The 23,764-nt window shown below is 42.7% G+C and overlaps 1 long non-coding RNA gene across 1 annotated transcript; it reads right to left on the bottom strand.

The window, feature by feature from the left end:
* Window positions 1-2,225: 2,225 nt before the first annotated feature.
* Window positions 2,226-6,831, bottom strand: LOC121170728. Its single transcript, XR_005886044.1, has 2 exons — window positions 2,867-6,831; window positions 2,226-2,651 (listed from the first exon to the last, which is right to left on the bottom strand). It is a non-coding gene; the product is annotated as an uncharacterized LOC121170728 (long non-coding RNA).
* Between the last annotated feature and the right edge of the window lie 16,933 nt (window positions 6,832-23,764).

Genomic DNA, 23,764 nt, shown 5'->3' with positions numbered 1-23,764 from the left:
GCCTCAATTCCAATGGGAACAGATGTTCCTGGCCAGCAGCCCGAGGGGATGGCGTCTGTTCTGGAAGGGAACTAATGCCATCTCCATTGGTCCATTGATCTGTTCACAGCATCCTCAGACTGTTCTTGACTTCTTAATCACAGGTCTTCCCTCCTTCCTTAGGAAAGCATTGATTTTTCAGTTTAGTCCTTGCGATTTGCAGAAGAAAGAAATGAAGATTTTTGCCTTTAGAAGATGAAAGATCATGAAGAGAATGTGGAGTTAAAATGGATTCTTATTTTTTAATAAAATATGCTTTCTGAAAAACCAATACAGCAGAATAAAAAAAAAAAAAGGCACACGCGCTAAAGTTACTGGAAATAGATCTAGCAATTCTCAGTCTCTTACCTGTAATGCTCGCCTTCCATCTGTACTTCTATTCTTATCATTCATTTTGCTTCAATTATTCGAGACTGTTTTCTCTTTCTAAATACAGGCTCCAAAATGGTGAGTGCTCAAAATCAAGCCATTTCTCCCCATGAAGTTCTTCCTTAAAAAAAATTTTTTTGACTTATTTTTATTGGAAAGGCCGATATACATAGAGGAAGATCTTCCGTTCAATGAGTCACTCCCCGAGTGACTGCAACGGCCAGTTCTGCGTCAATCAGAAGCCAGGAACCTCCTCCAGGTCTCCCACATCGGGTGCAAGGTCCCAAGGCTTTGGGCCGTCCTCGACTGCTTTCCCAGGCCACAAGCAGGGAGCTGGATGGGAAGTGGGGCCACCAGCATTAGAACAGGCATCCATATGGGATCCCGGTGCTTTAAAGGCCAGGACTTTAGCTGCTAGGCCACGCCACCAGGCCCCCCAGTGCAGTTCTTTTACCATGTTTTCAACTTACATGAGAATCCAGAGACTTAAATGGAAAAAATTAGTCACAACTTTAAAGACAAATGTTGAAAAAAAAAAAAAAGACAAATGTTCAATTATTTCAACACATTTAAAGCACCCAGAAAACCAGTCGTTTTACAATGGATTTTCTCAAAATTATAAATCTCTAGTTGCCAATTAGATTTCTTTGATTTTATGTATAAGATAGAGCACTGGGTGTGACCAACAACTTAGAAATAGCTAATATGGGCAATTAAGAGAAATAGCTTATAACATTTTGTTGACTACGATCCACTCTCATGCATTTTAAACAGGCAGTAAAGGTCTATGCTATGAAGTTGGAAGAGGAGCATTTCTGGGGCTGTGAACTTGAACTCTTGTCCTCACTGTTTTTTCAGTCAAGCCTTCGGTCTATCTCTGTTAGACACAGAGCCTCCACCGACTGACGCCAGAGCCTTACAGTAGCTTGGGAGCCTCCAAAAGATTGGCTTTAGATCACCGTGTCAGGTTCATTATGCACAATGATTAATAATTATATATCAAGGACTAAGTAACAGCACTCGAGGAAGTCAAACAGCCAACCAGCTCCTTTTCAATGGCATTTTTTGGTTCCTCTGATATTACTCATATGTTTCTCTGAAAGGTAAAGAGACAGACAGAGCAGAGAGAGCTCCCGTCAGCTGCTCCACAACTCCAAAGTCCACAGGAAACTGGAATCAGTGTAGTCGGGACCTGACCCCAGGCCCCAAAACAGATATTTTTAAAGCAAGACTTTCTTTAAAGCATCAGTTCTTAGAGATTTTAATTTAAGCATATGATCTCTGAACCTCAAAACAGATGAATAAAATTTCCCCAAACGTCTATGGACTGCATTTGTGGGTGTATGCACATCATGTGCACACGTAAATGCTGGCACATATATGCTGAATACAAGAATATTTTTATAGTCCATAGAAAATGCAGTTTTTGATAAAAAAAAATCGAAATTCATGTGTAGTTTTTGTGTGCATTTTTTTCATGAACTTATAGAAGACCCATATGTCTCTTGGCACTAGAATTCTGAAACTACTACCAATCAAACCAAACAAGGTCAATCAATCAATCAGTGAAAGTTCTTGCATGCAAGTGACAGGAATTCTTATGGCTAGATTAGGGGAAAAGTAAGCTTCACAAAAGACCACTGGAAAGCATAGTATGGTGGGAAGAACTTGTTACAGGCATCCCATGTCAGGAAGAGCCTTATCCCTTCACTACTGCTCGGATCAATTCATCCTCAGTCATGTCTGCTTCCTGACATCAGAGCGAAATGGAAGAGAAGGGGAAAAGTAGTCCCTGAATGAAATACACAAAACGTTAATGCTTTCCTCTCTGTAATGCAGTTACGGCAGTTTTAATTTTATTTTTGTACCTGAATTACATTTGTAGTTATAAGAAACATAACTTTGAAGCAAATTTTTAAATGTTCCCTGATGCCAAAATTTTGAGATACAGTCAGAATGTTTACAATATTCAAAGCTTCCCTAGTTTCAAAATATTTGAGTTTTTCCAGTTATTAGATTATCTTTTAAGTTTCATATTACTTGAGGGTTCCTGATTAATAAACTTTTAAAAAAATGCTGCTTCTTGTCTCTTATACAAGTAACTAGGACATTGTAGAAATTACAATTCCAGTAAATAATTACGGATATACTAAATCGCTATTGTAAGTAATTAGAATACTTGCCATGAGCTGGTGCTGTTTGTAGGTCTTGTAACAAGGAGTCCTGCCTAGTGCTTGCATGCACTTGAAAGAAGACAATTGATTTCACTTTTTCCAAACAAAATTAGCTGTTTATTAAAATAGCCACATAAATATTAATAATTTTATTCTTTATTAAAAAGAAAGCAAGATTAACAGCATAGACCTTATAGCACTGCCCTAAATAACACCAGTTAAAAAATGAAATAAACCAGCAATTAACATTCATTATTCTTAAATAGCAACAAATAAGACACTACATACCAAAACTTTTAAAATGCAGTCAAAGCTGTGCCCAGAGGTAAATTTATAGCATTAATTGCCCTGCTATTAAATAAGAAATAAAAATCAGTGAAGTAGGTGATCAATTGCAAAAAAAAAAAAAAAATCACAAAACAACAAAAAAAACTACAAAAAAATAAGTAAAAAAATTAAAGATGAAAAGTCGGTAAAATATCCAAATTTTGGGTCCTTAAAAAGACTAGCAAATCCAGTAAAATAAAAAAAGTAATAAAAAAATTAAAAATGAGAAAGAAGCTATAACCACATAGAGAAAAATATCATAGCTATCATTACATATAGAAATCTGCTAATAAATCTTTAAATTCTATGAAAATGTACTATTTTGTTTAAAAATATATCTTTTTAAATTGACACTCAATAAGTAGTAGTTAACCTACCTATCCCAATACCATAGAAAATATTTTAAAGTTTTCTGAGAATTCTTTACTACTCACTCTGAAAGAGCCGAGGCTTAAACAGTGTCTAGGTGGGCTTTTACAAAACCTTTCAAGTAGGCAATTCCTATACTATGTATTAACCAAGAGCATACAACAAGACGGAAACTTTTTTAAAGTTTACAAAGGTAAAATATAAAAATGTAAAAATTTTTAAATGGAGTGAGAAGAGTCATTAGGAAGAAGCAGAAAGGATTTCATGCAGAAACAATGCAATACAAAGAAAACCTACTAAAAATGTATTGTGACGATGGGCCATGGAAGCAAAATCATATGATAATCTCCATTTGCTAACAGTATATTTTATATAATTCAACAATGGCCAAGAAAATGCTTAGTACATGTGAACTAGGAAATTATGTCCTTAAGCAGATAAAGATATGTAATTCAGTCCGAGGGCTAACACTAAAAACTGGTGATTCTGCTTAAACATGCACAATTTCAATGTATCATTCTAAGAAAAATGCTGATGAAAAATATTAGGCATTCCTTTAAAAAGTTAGTAAGGGAAAATTTATTTACTATATGAGGTAAAAATGTTATAAAGAGGAAAAAAACTATCATCAATTACACCTACAATGATTTGCTACTCAGAAGAGAATCAACTAGGATAATAAACCAAAAAATTCAGAAAAGTTACCAAACACACACACACAATCAATCAATAGCTTGACCCTTTAGGGAGCAACCAGTTACAACAAAACAAACAAACAAACAAGGAAAAATGGACTCCACTCACACAGCAACAAAGATATGAAATACTAATAATGCCACTAATAAAGAAACAGACAAGATACACAAAATTACTGCAGACCACGTAGGCTGTCTCAGTAACCTTGACCTGGGACATATCCCTGAGCAGGACACTCTCTATCACAAAGATGCACATTCTCCCCCAGGTAACATTCTGCAGTGTTAAAGCAATTCTAAACAAAAGGCCAATAGAATTTCTCACCAAATGTGATTTAAAAGCATAGCCAAAGCATATTAAGAAGAATAAAAAGTACAGCCAAAAGTACGTTGAAAAGAGTAACATACACTCCAGCGAAGAGTTAAACACAAAGTTATGCAAGTAACAAGGCAGCAGTGATTGCAACGGCATGTCCAGGAGCCAGGAACAAACAACTGAGCAATAAAGCCAGAAACCATTCCAAGTATGTGTAAGAATTTAATATTTCATAAACATGGAGTTTTCAAAACAGTAGAAAATCACGATGCAAGAACTAAATAAATACTTAGACTCTTAATTACACCTATATCAAAAATAAATTCCATTTGAAGATTCAAATCTAAAAAATTTTAAATGAAAGGAAACACAGACAACTATTTATATAACATTAGGATAGAGACACTCTTTAAACGTTTCACCAAATGCAGAATCATGGGAATAATGGATTCATCTGAACTTAAAATGCAATATTTCTGTATATCAAAGACATCATGAAAGAAATTGGCACACATCTGAAGAGGGACAAAATGCATGTAAGCATACAGAATAAACAAATGGTTAGTGGTTTCAACATATAAAGAACTCATAGGAATCAATACTGTGGAACCACCAAGAGAAAAATTAGCAAATGCATTCATTGATTCATTCGTTCAATGGGAGTTTATTGTGCGCCTAGTATGTGTCAATTACTGTGCTGGGGGCTGAGAATACAATGCTGAAGAACCCAGACATCCAGACATTGTCATTCCTCACACATTCTAGTGTGGGAAAACCTAAATAAATAAATAAAGTTATACCTTGAGAGAAGCAATGCAGAAAACAAAGGCGTCCGGGTAGCTGGGAAAGGGGCTCTAGACGTGGCGCTGAGCAGCTCCCCACAGGGCACCCCTGCGCCAAGAGCAGGAGCTGGGAAGGACAGGTTGAGTCAGACAGCAGCGTTCACTAAGCCCCTGAGGTGCAGGAAGGCCCAGCGTGGAGGGACAGAGGTACAAAGCAGCAGATGGGCTTGCTGAGAGGGAAGGGTCTGATGGTGAAAGCTATGGCACCTATGCTGAGGGGGTTAGAGTTCATCTTGGTTCCACGTAGGGAAGAGGTCTCCTGTTGCTGAGCTACCAGGAATGTACAGAAGTGGGTTGAGAGCAGCGGCAGAGACCTGGCAGGACTGGCTGTCACAGTAGGTAGATTATATGCACGTGTATCTATGTGTGTGTGTACATATATAGATATGACTAAGTGTTGGCATTGAACATGGAAAGAAGCAGTCAGACTCAACACGGGTTAAACTTATGTACCCGACATACGCGCCAGTCATGCGGAGATCAAGGACATTCTCAGGTTCCTAGCTTGAGTCATCAGCTAATGGTGCTGCTATTTATTGCAATAGGGAAGATGAAAAAAACAGATTTGGGAAATGTTAAGCTTAAGAGATCCGTTGCTCATTAAGGAAGCAACCAGATGCACGAGTCTAGAACTTAGAGGAAAGGTCTAAGTGGGAAACATACATTTGAAACTCATAAACATAAGGATGGTACTCAAATGCATGGAAAATGATGATTATCAAAAGAAAGAACAGAGAGGAGGGACCAAAATAGAGAGGAGCAGTTCTAACTTTTAAAAATTAGACAGAACAAATAGAAAACTGAGCACTGATCAAGAATAGACTCTTGAAGTACACATAAAGAATAAAGAGTAACCCAAAAAATCAGAGAGGAAGAAGGCGAGGACAGGAAACCACACTGATGGAACAGCTAATCCGGAAGTGGCCGGTGACCTTGGCATGGGCATTGCAGGGCAATAGTGGAGACCATCCCCCTGCTTGCAGACTGAAGTGAAACTCCACAAAGTACAATTACACAGGAGAGCTGGGCGAATGGGTACAGTGTGCTCAACTGGCGGTGTGAAGAAAACGAGGGACCAAGTCTGCGAGAAGATGCGGCCTTCCTCAGAAGCCCTCCTGGGAAGCCAGCAGCATGGCTTGGCCTCAGCGCCTTCCTCTGGGGCAAGGACGACGGCTGGCCAGACAAGCAGGTGGCAGGCTCCTGCAGTGTGGAGACTGAAGCTTGTACACAGGGATTTCTGTTTTCTTGGGGGAATGTGAAGTGGGGAGAAAGGACCCGAGACATTCGGGGGGGATGAGAATGTACGAACAGCAGCATAGAAGAGAATCAGGAAGGCGCAACAGCCCCAACGCGAGGCCCAAGATGGTTTGAAAGTGAAACTAGTTGGTGGAGTTGTGTCGCTGTTCTAGACACTTCTCAGTTGGCCTTTGTCAGGCCCGTGGCAAGCAGATGACAAGGCTTATCCAGGGCTGGCGTTTTGTCAGGACTTTAAGTCGCAATAATTGGAGATTCAAGAGTGCTGAGAACACTGTATTTCAAGGAGCATGACTATGGCGACGGCCCATGGGCTGGACAAGGCTCCAAGGCTGGAGCTCATCAGTGGTGGTCGAGATGAGGTTAAGGAATCAGATGTAGAGGCCAGCATGGTAGCTTAGCAGCTAAAGTACTTGCCTTGCACACACCAGGATCCCATATGGGTACCGGTTCTAATCCCGGCAGTCCCGCTTCCCACCCACCTCCCTGCTTGTGGCCTGGGAAAGCAGCCAAGAACGGCCCAAAGCCTTGGGACCCTCACCCGTGTGGGAGACCCGGCAAAAGCTCCTACGGCCTGACTTTGGATTAGCTCAGCTCCGGCCGTTGCGCTCACTTGGGGAGTGAAACAGTGAACGGAAGATCTTCCTCTCTATCTCTCCTCCTCTGTACATCTGAATGTCCAATAAAATAAATAAATCTTCGGGAAAAAAAAAGAAAGAAAGAAAGAAAGAAAGAAAGAAAGAAAGAAAGAAAGAAAAAGAATCAGCTGTCAACCAGCAAAGAATCCAGGAAAGGAAGATGCAAAGAGTGGAATGCTTCAGTTCAGTTCTTCCTAGAAACAGATACCAAGTTGGAAATCCCGTGCAAGTTTCACAGAGAACACTTGTGAAGAACAAAAGGCAAGGGCGCGGCCAGGGCACTGCCGTCTCACCCCGAGTCAGGTGTCGCCTGTGAGGAGGGGGACTGAGCAAGAAGAGCCGCATGCTGCAAGACACTAAGTTCTGGCCAGGAGTCGTGGATGTCACAGGAACAAGCAGTACTGGCATCGTGCTCAGTCCCTGGGGGAGCCCGGGGCAGGGGGCTGCGGCGCTGAGTGTCAAAGTGGATCGGTTGGGGCAGGAGATCCGACCGGTGTCCTGGCTTCACCACAGACAGGATCCTAGAGGAGCAGCAGGTACTAACCACGACCCAGGTCTAGAATGACTAGAATGCCGGGAGCAAAGAACTGGCTCCACGGGCATCGGCGCTTGGAGCACTTACTGGAGCGCAAGTTCAACCCTGGTTGTGAATTACACCAAGTCCAGGCTGTGTCCATCGCCAGGGCAGTCTTTGGGGGGCTGTGGACAGCCGTTAACAATCTTGAGGCAGAAGGCTGCAGTGGGGGAGGCAGCGGTTGGTGACACTGAAGCGGCCGAGGTGAAGGCTCCAGTAGGAGAACCGAACAGCGAAAGCCAACCGGGATAAGGAGGTGTGGAGGTCACGAGGGAGGCAGGGGATGGTCTTGTCCAGTGGTCAGGTTCTCGGAGCAGCCGGGACTTTGGCAGGCAGGACGAAGTCGTGCGCTCCCGGAGCAGCGGCGACTGGCACGGCCCGGAGGCGCTCGGTCCGGTCGGGCGGGGAAGCAGCTCTAGGCTCCCCGGGCGCTGGTGAGGCGGCGTGAGGAGGCGCTGTGTGAGGAGGCGCTGCCGGGAGGCGCCTGAGGTACGAGGCGGCTGTGCGGAGGCGGCGGGCGCGCCGGGCGCTCACGGGGCCGCGGCCTTGCCGAGCCCGCGCGCCGCGTGCGGGCGCTCCCGGAGCTTGGCGCGGCGGCTGGAGGCGGCCTGGCGCGTGGTGACGGCGCCCGCGGGCGGGCAGCGGCTGCCGGGGCCGGCCGGGCGCAGGGCGGCGGCGCTGCGGGGCGACGGCTTCGCGAGGCTTCGGTCCCCACGGGCGGCGGCGGCGGTCCCCAGGGGAGGAAAGACAAAGACACGCCGGTTAGAAACGGGCACGAGAGCGCGGCGCCCTGGGCCCCTGGCAGAGGCACGAGCCGCCCCTTCCGCCCCACGGGGGAGGTCGGCCGGGCTCGCCGTGGACCCGAGGCAACGCCAGCCGGCCGAAGGCGCACACGACTTCTTAGCAGTTTGGGGAAAGACTCTTCGACCCAGAAATCCTAACTTGATCATTTTCCCTAGAGTAACAATAAACACATGCAAGGCTTTTCATATGAGGTAACTGGCAAACGCAACTTACAAACAGATGCATGCACGGCTTTGAAAAAATTTTGCGCTGAAACAAACTCAGTTTCGTGTCTTCATGAACTTTTACATGTACCCTCGTATAATAGGGAAAAACAGAAGTCTGAAAACACCAGACAAAACAAGAAAATGAAAGAATAGAATATCCCATACTTGACACAATTACTGACTAGCCGTATAGTGAATATTAACCTGCTAGTAAAACAATGCTATGAGATAATCCCTAGCGTGTGGGGAAACACTGATATTCTTTGTGCAGTGAAGAAAGGTGGTTGTGTGTGGACGCACAGCGCACAGGTCCATAACAACACAAGCGCACAGCACACAGGCCCATAACAACACAAGCGCACAGCGCACAGGCCCATAACAACACAAGCGCACAGCGCACAGGCCCATAACAACACAAGCGCACAGCGCACAGGCCCATAACAACACAAGCACACAGCGGTGGGGTGATCTGGCTGCAGGCAGTCTATACTTTCCTCTTATACTTTCCAAATTTTATACAAATTTTTATAATAAAGATGTCGATAATAGGAGTTTTACTTCATTCCCATTCTCTTCACCCCAATTCAAATGTATGAAAACTAGTGTGTACTGTATAGCAAAGGGGTGGCCATCGGAAGATTTTACAGAATGAAGAGTCCACAGTTTATCTTCTACATCAAGTCCTAAGGGAACCTCAGTCTCCAGAGCAGTTTTTCCTTCAGTGTCACACAGATGATCAAAATTTGGCTTTTGTGAAGCTGTATCTTATTTTACTCTTATTCCTAGTTCACAGGAAAACAGTTTTCTGAATTTCTAACAAACATAACTCAATTCGAAGTTTCCACAAATTTGGAAATATAAAATTTGCTTTAAAATGGAAAAAAAAAAACCCTCAAGAGATCTGTTTGATTTGAAAGAACAAAAACTAAAATATTACTGTGAAGCAGAGTCTAAACTTCCTGGCCTCCACTCTTAACAAATTTAAAATCTTAATTGCTATCTAAGGAGTGTGTTTGCTAAATCTTATTCCAGGAAAACACACAAACTTAAAAAAGTTATAATACTACAAGGTAGAGGAGTTCCCCGAACAGCTCCAAATTCCAAAATGACGTCATTGTAAGCCGAAAATGACCTCAAAGATCGATGTTTATTGGAAAGTTGCTTAAACAGATGATGAATAATTAATCCCACTGTGCTTCCCTCAGGAGGGAGGCACTGAGTGTCTGGAGGAAGTACCTTTAGGAAAGGAACCAATATGAGAAATAAACAGCATCTACAAAGAGAAGAAATGCTGAGAGGCCAAGAGTGTGTGCTAACTGCCCCCAGACAAAATGAAGTCTGTTGGCGGACTTTTACACAGTTGTAGTTTTTCAAAAGCCTTTGCGTTCACCAACTGACCTAATGGAACGGGATTACGTGCAGCTGAGGCACGGAACTCTTCCGAACCTTCCCCAGTGGTGCTGCAGCCAGCTTCCGTTACCCGAAGGATGGTTTCCATGTGACTGCGCACGTCTGGATGCCTGCTGTGTCTCGGGCGCTGTGCTCAGAATGCAGAGGACAGAAGTGGTAACTCGGGCTAGCTCTGTCTAGAAAGCTGTCTTCCAGTTATTAAAATCACAGACCCGGGGGGTCAACCGGAACCTCTGGACCCCTCAGTCCCGCCAAGGATGTCCTTCCCACAGCCTTGACGTGAGCCTTCTTTCCTGTCTTGCCCTTGCTCCTGGTCATCCAGAGCTCACCAGTGCCTCCACACTAATGAAATGAAAATTTTAACCTTTCGGAGGAGTCAAAAAAGTGAACTTCCTGCTCCAGGAACAAGCAAAGAAATGCTTGTCTTACCTCTCTGATTTCACTAGAAACTGGCTTCCTGAACAAAAGCGATCTGTAAAATGCCGAGCTTCCAAAGGGTTAGGCCTCCCTCACACTGTTATTGTTTCATTTTAAAAATGCTCATTTCCTGGAAAACACAGTTTAAAAAAAACACTCAGTAGTCAATCTCAGGAATACTTGATTTAAATGAGTGAAAGCCATTACGCAAGCTTTGCTAGAACACAAGCAAACCTTATCTTTGACAATCCCAACTTTTCCCCCACAGCAGTAAAAGCTAAACTGACTCACAAAGCTACACAGAAGCAGAATCCTGTAGACTGCTTTGCAAGGTTCGGGGAACCTGCAACCTGGGCCAGCCACGTCCTCCAGGACTTTCAAGTTAAGAGTCAAGTCACCACCATAAGCGAGACACACTGTAATCTATTTTACAACACACAGAGCTGTGGTGAGTCCTCCACTGTTTCCCAAATTTACTTCGCCACTCTCGAGACAATTTCCAGATGGATGTAGAGGGGCAAAGCTGTTGTTGCTGCTGGAATGACCAACTAACTCATCCTAGTCATTCCTTTCTGCTTATTGGGCGTTTGTCAGATCTGTAACACTACTGCTGCTTGCTGAGTTCATCATCCCAGCTCTACCCCTGGACTTTCAATCATCACCTCCCAATGCCATGGCCATCGTTCTAATGATTCACATGCTGCTACCACTTTCAAAATAAACTTCACACCTAGGAGAAGGCATTTATGCAGGGCCTGAAATGAAAGAAGGCAGTTCTGGTATCATCTATTCAAGACACAAAACCAAATATATTCTGGAGTTGAGGGGAACTTAGAGATCATCTCTTCCAAGAGCCACACATTACAAATGGAAGAACCATGGAGAATGAAGCATTTCAAAGCAAGAAGCTGGAGCTTTAAAACAGAATCTCAAACACACTATGGGAGAAAAATCATGAAGAGTGAAAAGTGTTGTCCAAAGCAGCTCATGAATTCAAACACTGAGGAAGAAAACGAAGAGTATGAACGTAACTCAAAACATGACAGACATCATCTATAGAAAATGGGCCCAGACTGTCTGCCATATTCCAAACAAGGGCACTTGTACTCAACACCAGCATATTTGTGAAGTCAGTATTTGTATTTGCTATAAGCCAGGCATTTACACACATTAGCTCAATTTTTCATACTTATAAATAAATGGGGGGGGGGGAGATGTGTTAAAGCAGTCTACCACCCTCTGCAAGAAATCAAGCAAGGGAAAAGCTAGAATGTGTCTGCCTCGTGTAGCAGAAGGGATGCCTGGAAATGCAAGAGCATGTGGTCTGATGGGCGGCTCTCTTGCTGTGAGAAAGACAAGCATGACACACAGGGCTGATACGTGCACAGGAAGCACCATCCTGGTTATAACTGTTTCCTGACCATGTTCACTGCCATCTTGGTACCTGCACACCAGTTCTTTTGAGGCCACTTGGTGCGAGACAGTCCTCCAGGAACCAGTCATCTCCAGATGACTACAAGGAGTCATCTCTCTTGCCCTACAAGCAGGGCAAGCCTGAGAACATGGTTGCCATGCCAATGCTACCCGTGAGGCCGGGCAAAGCGGCTGGTCGGCCCCGTCTTGCTATTTGTCTTCTCAAAACCAGTCCTATACGTTTCTCGTACACATGACTGAGAAAAGCAGAGACAGAGAGGGAGGGACAAGAATCATCAGACTGGGGAAGGGAGGAGCAGAGCACTGTCTTGGGGGTCTGGAACTGGGATTTTCCAGTAGAAAGCTAAAGGTGATAGTGTCGCTGTTATTGCTGCTTTGCACCACCAAAAGGTGTGTGTTTTGGTTATTAAAAGAATTAGTCATTTAGGCAAAAGGACAAAAAAAAAAGGAGAACCTGACACATAGCCTCTTCACAGATCATAAATACTAAACCATTTCAGATGTATATAAAGATATGCAAATCACAGCTCCTAGGGGGTGGGGGTTCTGCTTAGGGGGTTGTATCAGCTTTTATTTTCTGCTTTTATCCCTGAAGAAAAGTAGCTTACTAATCCAGTGGATTACCACCACACAGATCACGCTTCTTCACAACACTTCAGTTCAGTCTCTTACACTAAGAACTCCAATGTCAAAACACAGTAAGATGTTACACCTTGTCCTCGGGGCTGAGTCACGCGTTCGGCAGCAGAATGGCCATCCAAATCCAGAATCAAAAAGTTAAAAATATAAGTAACTAAAGCCAATTGATGTTTAGGACTTTTGGGATATAGGGTGGCTCCTACTCCCCCTTTTTGTTTTATTAATAATGCTTTGAGAGTTGCATGGGCACGCTCTACCACAGCCTGGCCTGTGGGATTATATGGGATGCCAGTAGAGTGTTTAATTGCAAATTCAGAACAAAATTTATCAAATGCTTTGGCTGCATAGGCAGGTCCATTATCAGTCTTATAACACTGGGGGACTCCCCAGGCTGCAAAAGCCTGAAGGCAGTGAGATATAACATCTTGAACCTTTTCCCCTGTATGAGCTGAGGCATAAAGAACCCCAGAGCAGGTATCAATAGAGACATGAACAAAAGAAAGGCGAACTGAAGGATATGATCTTAATATGTTCTCCTACTGACTTCTAACTACTGTGATCATGTTATGAAAAGACTTTCAGTCTGATTAACTTATCAGTTGGCGGTTGGAACTGCTTTTTAAAAACAGAATTACCCCTAAGCAATATGTTGAGAATACTGCCATCTTTAGGAAGAACGCAGGATTGCTGATCAATTAACTAAGCAAAACTCCAATAAAATCCCATCATACATACTTGGTATGGGAAAGGTACTTTGATGTGAATTTGCCTTTCATGATATAATTCCTCCATTAGATCTCTAAACTCAAGTAACTCGGGACCCAGCACGGCAGCCTAGCAGCTAAAGTCCTCACCTTGCACATGCCAGGATCCCATAAGGGCACCGGTTCGTATCCCGGTGATCCCACTTCCCATCCAGCTCCCTGCGTATGGCCTGGGAAAGCAGTCGAGGAAGGCTTCACTGCATACCCTTGGGACCCTGCACCCGGGTGGGAGACCTGGCAGAAGCTCCTGAGTCCTGGCTTTGGATCAGCTCAGCACTGGCTGTTGTGGCCACTTGGGGATTGAACCAGGGGATGGAAGATCTTCTTCTCTGTCTCTCCTCCTCTCTGTATATCTCTTCTTTTCCAATAAAAATAAAACAAATTTTTAAAAAAAAATAAAATCAAGTAACTCTAAAAGAATCTCTGAAAAATAAGCCAATGGAATTTAATAATTGCACTAACAGATAAAACTAAAGGTGTATTTTTATAGATCATCACGGATCATATCAAGATTTAAAAATACATTTCCAAATTGAGGAAAATAAACGAAAAGCTTCTCTGTTATTTGGATAAGATTGGAAATTTTAAAATTTAAAAAACAATGCAAGCATTTGTGGTTTGGCACGTGCTCCTGTCATCACTGCCTTGAGCCTGAAGGCAGGCTGACTGGTATACATATTAGATAAATTTTTTTTTTTTTACTGAAATCTAAAGGAAAGCTGATTTTCCTAGAAATTTCACCTGCCATCCCTTTCTCAAATTGAAAAGCAAATACCCCATATTTAGCTATTTGGCTAACTTGCAGAAAAGCTAACAAATAAATTTCCTCTACCACCTTTGCACTTCTACACTATCATAAAAATGTCCGCAGAAACAGAAGAACAGTAAACTTCCTTCGGGGCTAGGGAGAGGAGCTTTCTCTGGTCCTTGCCTGGTTCCGGCATTGGGTCCCCACCCTCTCTCATAATGACCATCAGGATCGCTCCAGAAACCCCTCAAAATAAACAAACAAATAATCTAGAACAGATAGAGAACAACAAGGAAGGCTTGGAATCAGACAGGAAATGGTCAGCGGGGACGCACTTATAACGCACTGGGTGGGACACAAACATTAGTTACTCCTCACTAGGGTATTGAAGATTTCTCTGCACACCCCTCCTAAAACTGTTCACCTAAACTGTTGACATATGTCTTGTTAGAGTTTATAGAGTTAGACTACCCGAAAAATAGCCAGATTCAGCAAAATCATGCTTCAACGCTATAAACTGCTAAACACTAAAATTAAAATAGACATGAGACAGCTGAATAGTAATCTATAGCCATTTCAAGGTGTATAGAGCCCAGTTGTATAGAAACTAATAATTGAAATGTCAATGTAGAAGTCACAGGATGTGGTTCAGAACTTGCATTCTTTTTTTTTTTTTTCTCTTTTAACATACTAGTTACTCAATACTATGTCAACTAATTCCATAACATTATAAATTGTTACTGATGTCATGTCGGGGCTTTTGATTGATTGGGATGATACTCTGCTGGCTCTACCTTCAGACCAGAAACGGTCTCCCCAAGAAACCGTTGAACTTATCTGGACAACAAGATGCTGGACTTTATGCCTGGTAGACGCTTGCAATGAATCTCAACTGAATTTGAACTGTGCTAAAGCAACAAGTTGGAGGAATCCACCATGGGAGGGGTTTTGGAGAGGGTCGGGGGGAATCCCAATGCCTATAAAATTGTGTCACATAATGCAATGTAATCAATAAAAAAAACACTATCATAAAATGAAGAAATCAATCACGACCCCCCACTCTGAACCACCACTTTATGCTTCAGAGCAAGTACTAATACAACATGCTAAAAATGAAGACCATCAGTGCCACACTCATTAACCAACTGCCTAAATGACAAGCACTATTGTAAAATGTCAAGTTCAAGGACTAAGAAACAAATACATATTTTTTTCTTGCTACATTTTCAAATGTATTATTAAACATGTAAAAAAAAGTCAGGCATGGAAAAGTATGAACAACATGCTACCACGTATACAAGGAGAAAGGTATACATTTTAATAGCTATTTACAGCTATATGTAGGAAAAAACCCAGCTCTTGAAATTGGCAATTCCTTGCCTCTAGGGAGAAATGATAGCTGACGGGGTAGGGGAAACTTACCTTTCACGCGTACCTTTGCACTGTTTTTATGTTTTCGGATGTACATACTATATTACCCAAGAAAATGAACTTTAGGAGACAGCTGGCTTCTACCCCTGACTTCATTAACCACATGGGATCCATGTAATCACTTACCTCAATGTTCTCCATTCTAAAATGAAGTCACACTAAATCGCCAAATTTCCCATCAACAATTTGACAGAATTATGGTATATGTAAGTATCAGGAAGTGAAATAAAATAACTCTAATTTTATATAATATGACATTATAATTATTTACATTTCTGCCAGCTCTGTTTTCTCAAGCTATGAAAACAACATAAGCAAGAGAGTCTGGGAAGAAAATTCATGTGTGTGGAACTAATAGCATTCACCTTCTTTTTAGTGTGTCAAAAGTAGAAATATGCTTGAATGATTCCTCCTTTTTACAAAATATCACTTTTAAAATATTCTCTCAAGGCATTTTGCTAAATAAATATATAAAAATAAATTTGAAACTATTACTGACTTGCATGAGATTGGAGATCTGAAAATTTAGCAACAAGCATTTGTGGTTTGGTATTTAGTCATATCAACACTGCTTCTCACAGCCCTGATTTGTACATAGCAGAGAGGTAGAAGTTTGAAAATAGATCCTGAGGTGGGAAAAAGCTGAAAAGTCATTCCCTTTATTCCAGTAAGTTAGTCCGAGGATCTCAAAGAATCATCAACAATCTTCCTCAACAAGAGGTCCGTGACCAAGACCAGAGCAATAGAAGGTTCAGACACGAGGCAGACATGGGAAAAGAAAGCGAAAAACTTCTGACCTAATAGGACACGAGGGACGCAGACAGGCCTGGTGGCACACTTATTCATGACCCTTCGTGTTGTAGGGTAAACATGCTCATCTTGCAGCCCAAAGGGCTTTTAAGTCTAATCATGGGCTAACATAATGAATAATGTAATAATAATACTTCATGTCAAAATAAACGGTAAGGCAGATGAAGTGACTTGACCAGAGTGAGAGGCTGCCATGGGCTCAGACTGTCCAGAACAGACTCACAAAAGATGGAAGACCTGGAGTTGGTATGATCATCAAAGGGAGGGCAGTGCATGAGGGGAAATCAGCAAGAGGATTCAGTTCCAGAAGGATGGTAGCCACGAGTAGTCAGTAACAGGATGATACTGTCAGGTTGTGGTAGGATTCCAAACAGCAACTTGGATATGCATGTCAAGAATTACTTTTCAAATATTGGTTCACAAGATTTTCTTTGGAGTTCTACACAGAGAACAAGAGTTGAGCCTAGTTGTTAAGATGCCTGCATCCCCACTGCAGTGAGTGCATCTTATGACCAGCACTAGCTCTTGACTCAAGTTAGTGGATTCCCACCACCCCCATGGAAGGCCACACTGAGTTTCCAGCTTCCAGATCAGGTCCGAGCCCAGCCCCAGCTGCTGCAATAATTGCAGGATTAAATCAGCAGACAGAAATGCTCTCTCGCTGTTCCCCCAACCCTGCCCTCTAAACTGGGAAGGGAAGGGAAGTGAAGGGAAGGGGACGGGGAGGAAGAGGAAGTGCAGGAACAAAATAAAATAACAAAAAAATAAAGGTTTGTACATAGGAATGATGACATGCTAGTAATATATTAGAATAGACTATGCTCAGATACACAACTGGCACACATTTGGATTCATCTTTGCAATAGGGCCGGAGCCTGACACACGAGGAAATTCACACGTTTGCCAGTCTCGTAAAGTACTTTCCTACAGGACCAACTATTATTTCCTATCACAACCTTGTACAGAGGAGCCAGCTCTAGCCAAAAATCACAAAAACAGGATACCAACAGGTGCCAGTTTTGCTTTTCCATTGATTATGTTTGTGAACGTGGGCCTAGTTGATGAAACAGAATGCTATGAGTTTTGCTATCAAAAAATTGTGAATTAAGACATAGTAAGACTTAAATTATCTTCTGTCTCTCAATGATCCAATGATTTTGTAAAGCTAAAGAAAATATGTAAAATTACTTAATTTTCAGCAAAATACACAATTCAATCTCAAGATACGATCACATGGATAAGAATTTGTGCATGTTCATGTATGTTCTTGATAATACACTGATTAAAAATACAGATTTCTAAACAATTTACTCTAAAACAATAGCACAGGGAAATAAAGAATAACAACCAATATAAAAGCTACTAAATTAAGTCCCCAATGTAAAAAGCACCTAAAACTCTATTTTGTTATCCATTTCCCACTACAGCCCTTCAAATATCTTATGACTTTGATAATCTATGTGTAACTTACTGAGGGAAAACTCGTATGTACAAGCTTGCCAGAAAAAAAAAGTTTAAGATTTATTTTTATTGGAAAGGCAGATATACAGAGCAGTGACACTTTTCCACGATCTGGCTGTCCGGGTCACTTCTACAAATGCAGTGGAAATTTCTGTCCTCCCCCAACTGAAGAGCAACCACCCCTGCCACACGCAGGTCAGCGGGGGCCGAGGAGGGCAGGATGACAGACTGACACGGACACCCTCGAATGGAGTGAGAGCCAGCCAGTCGGGTTTTTTTTTTTTTTTAAATTAAATTTGTATCATCTGCTTTGAAAGGGGAGAATTCCTGGGAGTCTGTGTGCCGAGTTTAAGCTCAGCAAGTTTGATGGAGAAGTTACGACTCGGAAAAGCTGAAGTCAGTATTCAGAATACTGACAGATCTGAGTTAGTGGAGATGGGTAAAGGTTTCTTGTATGAGGTGTAGTGAAATGGGGAAAAGGGGGCTAAATTCTGATTTAATGTTATGAATGAAAATGGTCTGTTTTCCTTGGTTGAACAGCATACCATTATAGCAAGGAATGGTATGAAGGTATTTCAAAAAGGTGATGTAAAGCAGAATTAAAAAAGTTTTTGATACAGAAAATTTTTTAATGAGTATATATTTTTTATAATACAGATTTCTTGTGTATTTTCTGAAGAATCTTTTTGTATGCATGGAAATTTTTATACCAAAATAGATGTCTTAATTTCATTTTCCATGATTTTTTTTTTTAAATTTAAAGGGCATATTTACAGAAAGAAAAGAGAGATCTTTCACTCAGTGATGGGTGGCTCCTGGCTCCAATTGGCTCAGCTCCGGCCGTTGTGGCCGCTTGGAGAGTGAATCACTGGATGAAGATCTTCCTTTGTCTCTCCTCCTCTGTATATCTCACTCTGCAATAAAAATAAATCTCAAAAAATTTTTTCATCTCAAAAACCTCTAAAAACAACACAGCACCTACTATACCACAGTTACTTAAAATCTTCCAACAACAGCTACTGCTAATCTTCAAGATACAGCTCAGACTACTGATTAACACCTGAGATCCTTCCTGATTGGGAATATACTTGTTGGTTCACATTTGTGTCCTGACCAGAAAACTTTTTCTACATGACTAACTTTCAAAACTCAAGAATTAAACACCAAGCAAAAAGAAAAAGAAAGGATTGAATAGGGGATTCATGAGTCTCCCCTCATGCTTGCTTCCCCTTGCAGTCGGAGGACTGGTGGTGTTCCTGTCTCTGTAACCCTGGCACCCAACCCAGGACCTCAGGCAGACCAGCAGCTCAGAAATCTACCGAGTGGATGAATCAGTCGACCTGGAGCATGGCATGGTCACCTCGTGGCCCAAGTCCTCGCCTTGCATGCACTGGGATCCCACATGAGCACCAGTTCGCAACTTGGCTTCTCCACTTCCCTTCCACCTTATTTGTGGCCTAAGCAAGCAGTAGAGGATGACCCACAAAGCCTTGGCACCCTGTGTCCTCATGGGAGACCTTTGGGAGGCTCCTGGTTTCAGATTAGATTAGATTGACTCAGCTCCAGCCACTGCAGCCAGTTGGGGAGTAAACCAGCGGATGCAAGATCTTTCAATGTCTCTCCTTCTCTTTCTAAATCTGATTTTCCAAAAAAATAAATAAACCTTGAAAAATAATCAGCGAACCCAAGACAATGAAATCAGGAGAACATCACTGGAATCCTCTAGCCTTTGATACCTGCACAGACTCAGCAGAAAAAAAGAAAGTTTCATTGCTTATTATTATATTATTAGTCATCTGTCCCCTGATTATATTTTAAACAATTTCATCTTCTCTTGAATTAACTATAATGTTTAAATCTTCAAAAGGCAAGTAAGCATCTCACTTCAAACACAACTAGTCCTACGAGTCACACGCTCTTTCATGAACATGTGGCACAAAGGCTTGCATCACTCGAGAGGGTAAAAAAGAATCTGGGTTAATCCAAACCAGTTGACCTGCATGCCCAGGGCACTACCTAGGCATCATTAACAGGTAAACAGGCGCAGCTGCCACCTCCCACCTACCCTCAATCAGCTGCGCTCACATCAGCAAGCCAGCTTCCTGTGTCAACGCCAGGAAGGCCAGGCTCAGTCTTAGAGAAAAAATACTGAAGTTATTTCAAGCCTATATAGTCATTTCCACCTCTATCAAAGCATTATAAAATTAAAATAATGAAAAGGACACGGAAGCAACTTAAACAAATTAAATATGCAGTTATTTGAACAATTGAACATTTCAAAAAACAAACCCATCAGATGTCTAAATACCAGCAAGCACAGCTATTCCTAACAATATCAGACTGAAAATAAATGTGTACAATCTTTACAGTGAAGTTTAAACTGTATTATTAAACTATTAAACTGTGTCATAAAATAAAATTTAAAAAGAAAAAGATTTGTTTGATTTTTACTAGAAAGTCAGATATACAGAGCGGAGGAGAGAAAGGAAAGGAAGATCTTCCGCCTGTTGGTTCACTCCCCAACTGGCCGTTGTGGCCAGAGCTGAGCCAATCTGAAGGCAGGAGCCTCTTTCAGGTTTCCCACATAGGTACAGGGTCTCAAGGCCCTGGGCCATCCTTGACTGCTCTCCCAGGCCACAAGCAGGGAACTGGATGGGAAGCAGAGCTGCTAGGATTAGAACCCAGTGCCCATGTGGGATTCCAGCACATACAAGGCGAGGATTTTAGCGGCTAGGCTACCATGCTGAGCTCTGAAGTTTTATTTTTAAGGGATAACAAGGTCTCTCAACAGACTGACTTGTTTCTTGAACTCAGAAGACCATAGCTGACATCAATTTGGACGTGAGAAATTATTTTGATACACATTTATCCGATGGCCATGAGAAAAAAGGACTAGAGTTCATCCTGTGTACTCAAACCCTGATGACAGAGAAGATCCACAACAAAACTATTTAGCCTGAACCACAAGAGAAACCAGAGTAAGAGCAGGAACACCATTTAAAGAAAAAAAAGGGAGAAGACAATCCTCAGAAGTGCAGGGAGCACCAAAGCAGGGATCACCGACTAGGCAGCAGAAAACACACACTTGTTAGAATGAGAAAACCTCAGGTCCCAGCCCGGCGCAATGGTGCCTGCATCCTCACCCTGCACCCCCGGGATCCCATATGGACAGCAGGTCTTGTCCCGGCTGCTCTACTAGAAAGCTGATTAAATGCTGGGACTGCACCTTTCAACCAAGACTCCTACTTGGCCCAAGGCCATGCTGCCATTGGCTGTAACCATGATCACAAATGACCGACCCAGTAGACAGTACCTGTTCCCCCACCAGCAATCAATTTCTATTAACCAGCCCCAAATTATGAAGACACCAGCAAGAGAGGTGCTCAATAGGCAGTGTGCCTAACTGAACCAATCAGATCCATTCTTAGAGGAATCTAGACTCAAGCTCCATGGAGAAGGGATATAGCTAAAGGAACTCAGGCAGCAGAAATAACATGGCAGTTACAACCACTCTGAATCACTAGAGTAAGGCAATTAGCTAAAAAAATAAACAAAATGACCGGAGCTGGCTTAGGACTCCACATCAGACACCTGCATCCTGCTGGGGGGTGTCTGTGTCCACTGCCAAGGCCAGGGGCCGGGTATCAAGCATTCCTAGGAGGCCGCAGGTAGGCTCTCCACGACTTGGGTTCTGAGCACTTGACTCTTGGCTGCAGCCTAGACCAGTCCCAGCTGCTGCAGTGACTTGGAGATGACACCAGGAGATCCCTGCCTGCCTTTCAAAAATAACGTAAAAAATAGTCAAGAAGCAACATATCTCCCGCTGACAGGACTATATCTTATCAACAGTTATACCCGTTTTGTTTTTCCTAGTTTCCCTAACACCTACCAAGCAGAAAGCCGGAAGGCAAAGTCCTGATTCCCAGAAGGCCTGGCCAATCTCTCTTACTGCCTCATAGTCTCCAAACACTCCCCTAACTGAAACACCAGGTAGAACTCTGTGTTGCAAACAGCACAACAGTACTTAGTGACACAGGTGTGTGCACCTGTACTCACGCAGTGCAATCAGAAGACACAGCAAGAGGGTCAGTGGCGGCTAACTCCAGCACTGAGGGTCTCACCTTCATCTTGTAGCACCTGCAGTTGGGACCTTCCTTAGTCCTCGCCAACTGTCAGGAGTGGGGAACCTTTTTTCTGTCAAAGGCCATTTGGATAGTTTTAATGTCATCCACAGGTCACATAAAATTACCCAATTAAAAACTAGCCTGCTATGGATTTGTTCAATTTCACCTCTCACCTGCTCCGGGAGAGCCAGAACACATGGTTTTGCAGGCCTTTACATGAACGGTCCCACGGGTCTGACATGCCCTACTCCTGGTTTTACACACAGAGCCTTCGGTCTCCCAAAGCTTCAAAATTAACAACGCGCAACTGTGCATCGCAGAGATGCCTGCTCCTTTGCTTCTGAAGATCTGTTCGCACATTAACCAGTCCTTGGCGGGCAAGGCACATACCCTCGCCCTCACAGGAGAGGATCTGGGACTAGCCAGGCCGGCCAGGCAAAGAAGGCGCAGACTGGAAAATCAGGGAGATGCTTTGTGGAACGTGTAATTTAAGGGTGTGAGTCTTGAAACATGTTCATAAATTTTACTAAATGTGTTAAATTTATGAGCCTCACGAGCCTATCATATCTTTTCAAAGCCTGCCTATAGAAACAAAGAAAGCTGAAACGTCTACAGATGCCCAACACTTCATCCCAAGAAATTCAGTAACAAGACCAAGCACCAACACGAGGCCACTCTCAGAAGCTGACAGAACCACTGTCTTTCCCCACAACCTTGTCAAAAATTAAATATAAGATTCCTTCCCTAAAAGCCCATCATTATTTTCCCACACAATCCAACCACTTAAAACCCATCCTGTATCTAGTGCTTCACTATTCTTCTTAGGAGGAAAACACTCCTTGGTTTCTTCTTTCATCCAAAATCCACACGACCAGTCACACCAGCAAGTGATCTGGGGTTTGGCCTGGCAGGCCACCTTTCCACCCTGGTGGAAAAGGGCCTGGTGAAAGGCCACAGTCCCCTTTCTCAAAGCTAATTTGTTTGCAAGATAATTCCAGAGATAGAAGAGATTAAATTTGAAACCAATATTCAAAATCTAAATTGTAATGAAAGCTATGTGCATTTGAGGTTCATTTTGTTGAAACTCATTCCTCAGCTGACCTAACATTGCTTTCACATGTGGATGTTGCCAGACAAGCACCCAACGTGACTTGCTTACTTTGACTTTCCACAGCGTTCTGTATGCCAGGAATCCGCTCCCAACACCTGACAGAAGCACTTCAGTACCAGAGTCACTCAGGCACAGGTACAGGAACTCCAGCACCTGAACTGAACTCCTGGATAGAAAGGCTCACCCAAAGTTAAGAGCTCTGTGATGATGCAAGTTCAAATAGTTCCTGGAACAGTGACATTTCTAAGATCATCACCTACCACACACGGGCAAGAGCGGGGTCACTTGTGTGGGTCAACTATCAGCAGGGAACAGGCCCTGGGCCTGAGCGGCAGCGTGAACTACCGCTCGGCGTGCACGGCCAGGAGGGCTGCGGAGTGCGAGTTCTGCTTATCTCCCCGGCACACACCTGCTACAAAAATCCCTGACACAGCTGAATTCGTTCTCCTTAACACTCTACCCTAACGGAATGGGTTCTTTCAAAAAAAGTACTACGGATCTATGTGTTCTATTATATAAAAACACTTCAGCAATGTTACTAAAATAAGACCTTGTTCTGTCAATATTTGGCACCTGACCTCATTCATGTGCGAAGGCAGATGCTAATGAGAATTTTCAGAGATTGTTCCGGAAAGGAACCACACACACACACACAAACTAGTTACAAAGGTGTGTACAGCTACCTAAACCTTCCCAAGCGAAATGAAAATTAATGAATACGCTACTAATATTTAATGGGAAGAAAACTGAAAGGAAATACAGCTGCTTGTCTTCACTATTCCAATATAAAAACACCATGTAAAATCTG

The sequence above is a fragment of the Ochotona curzoniae genome, unplaced genomic scaffold (genome assembly GCF_017591425.1).
Source record: "Ochotona curzoniae isolate NIBS_2020 unplaced genomic scaffold, NIBS_Ocur_1.0 scaffold_2476, whole genome shotgun sequence".
NCBI classification, from domain to species: Eukaryota; Metazoa; Chordata; class Mammalia; order Lagomorpha; family Ochotonidae; genus Ochotona; species Ochotona curzoniae.
This window is presented reverse-complemented; position numbering and strand designations above follow the sequence as displayed.